The sequence below is a fragment of the Tupaia chinensis genome, unplaced genomic scaffold, assembly GCF_000334495.1.
Source record: "Tupaia chinensis unplaced genomic scaffold, TupChi_1.0 Scaffold000270_1, whole genome shotgun sequence".
Classification (NCBI taxonomy): Eukaryota; Metazoa; Chordata; class Mammalia; order Scandentia; family Tupaiidae; genus Tupaia; species Tupaia belangeri.
The window spans coordinates 1,127,779-1,130,034 of NW_006159750.1; the positions used below are offsets into that span (position 1 = coordinate 1,127,779).

A 2,256-nucleotide genomic window follows, 5' to 3' on the forward strand; every position below is an offset into this window, starting at 1 on the left:
AAGAAAAAACCAAAAAAAAAAAAAAAAAAAAACAATGGCCACAAAAATGTTAACTTTCATGAGACAGAAAGGAGAATTATTATCCAGAACAACTGCTAATATCACATAAATATGTTAAGGTTATTAAAAACCTCAAAATTATGAGATATAAAAAGAAAGTGTGACTTATTCATGAAAAAAGGAAGCCATAGCAACTACTTTAAAACGACCCAGCTGTTGTACTTAGCAGGTGAAAATTTTAAAGCAGTCATTATATATGCTTTTATAATCAGATAACTAAAATGAACTATATTTAAATAATTAAAATATGATGACGTTTTGCACCACCGGAAGTTCAGCACCGGACCCATTGGAGAGAATACTCTTTATTTCTCACCTTCTTCTTCCATCTGTCTCTTTGGGAAAATGACTAGAACTAGGCGGCCTACGTAGCTGATCCCCCACTTGAAATCTCACAGTGAAATCTCACAGAACTTCTGTAACTTCTGCACAGGGAGAAGAAACATAACCGGGAACCACCTGGGCAAATTCAAGCAGCGCTTTGGGGTCAGCGATAAAATGAGAAGGACGACTTCTACCCAGCTCCTTTGCCAAGCCCACTTTCTCAATGGCGGGAGAGCCAGCGCTGGACCGGAAGTGACTCACGCAGAGTTTCCGGGGCGTGCATCCACTATCATTGTCTCCCATCTAGAAATCCGTGGGTTGAGGCCCAATTCTGAGAAGGAAACCACCATTTTGAACGGTTTTTGAGCCTTGCAAAGCGAGACAAAGTCATCACCCAATTTCATCACCCCACAACAGTCCACCAGGCAGATTCCTCAACCTGAAGTTCTTCTCGTCTCTTCATGGATTTAAAGACTCTCATTTTGGGGCCACAAGTACCATGTGGTTAAGGTGCTGAGCTCCTGTATGGTTGATTGTGATTGGAGTCCTGAACCTTGCAGCTTGCTTTCTCAGTTTCCCTCACTCTTTCTCTCTCTGTGTCTCTCTCTAGTGAGCACATGTGCCCTACAGCAAAATAAAATAATAAAAATAATAAAGAAAATTAAATTTTAGAAAAGAAGACTCCTTTCCTTCCTGAATGACTTTGCATCCCTCTCATTTACTGAGTTGGAACAATGTTTTACTGGCAGAATCAAGCTCTCCTTACAGGGTAAATGCCCTTTCCCTGACCAGCGACTTGACAGTGAAAGTGATGGAAGAGGCACTGCAAAAGAAAGCAGATCTCAATCTCTTACTGCCTGCCTATTTTCTGACCCATAAAAAGAATAAACTGGAAAACCTGGAAGGAGCACTGGATGATTTAGCCTCTGGAGAACAGAGTCAGTGTCAACTGTCCTTATAGACCCTATGCTGCTGTGCCACTGGGAATCAACAACTGTTGGCTGAAGGGCTTGGAGTTTCCACCTCCAGGTCCATACATCTTTCCAAAGCTCCTAGCTATCCCACAGATAGGACCCACAAAGCAGAATTCAGTGTTAACCATTCCCAAGGCCTGGACAAAATCATATATACAGAGAAAGGAATTACGGATGTTTCCCTTAGGATTTTTTTTTCTGCTAGGATTGATGATGAGTAACAAATTAAGACTAGACTGAATTGTATTTAGAAGGCTTTGATGCAGGTGATGGTTTTTCTTTTCCAGAACAGATAATTTTATCAGAAGACAAAATTCTGTCACTGGAGAAGCCAGTGCTGCCACACGATGGAATGGGACAGTTATGGACAGTCAGGAAATTTGCCTCCTTGGCAACCATGATTGAGCAAATTGAAAGACATCTGAAATTATCTTTTGTTCGCTTAGTTCTTGGAGTCAGGAGGACTGCACAGTCCCAAGTCACAGACATTACCCTGTGTGCTAGCTCTGGGAGAAGCATTCTGCAGGCTGTAGAGACCGACCTCTACCTCACAGGTCAGAGATCCCATCATGACATTTGGGATGCTTTTTTCAGGGAATAAACATCATTCTTTGTGAACATAGCAACACCAAATGAGGTTTTCTTTCTATCCTATAATAGCAGTAATAGCATCATATAGTAATTGATTAATTAATCCTATCAAAATACACAGATTTGAAGATTAGCAGTTTGGATAAAAAGAAAAGAGCCAAGCATACTATCTAAAAGACACAATTTGAAATTAAAAAAGAGAAAAAGGATAAAACACATATGTCATGGAAACTCCTAAGAGCACAAGAGTGATTATACTAATATTAGAAAAATAAACTCCAAAGCAATTTTGTTAGTAATGGTAGAG

The 2,256-nt window shown here is 40.0% G+C and overlaps 1 pseudogene; it reads left to right on the forward strand.

Annotated features, from left to right (window-relative positions):
* Positions 1-845: 845 nt before the first annotated feature.
* Positions 846-2,015, forward strand: LOC102486293 (NIF3-like protein 1 pseudogene; annotated as a pseudogene).
* The last annotated feature ends 241 nt before the right edge of the window (positions 2,016-2,256 follow it).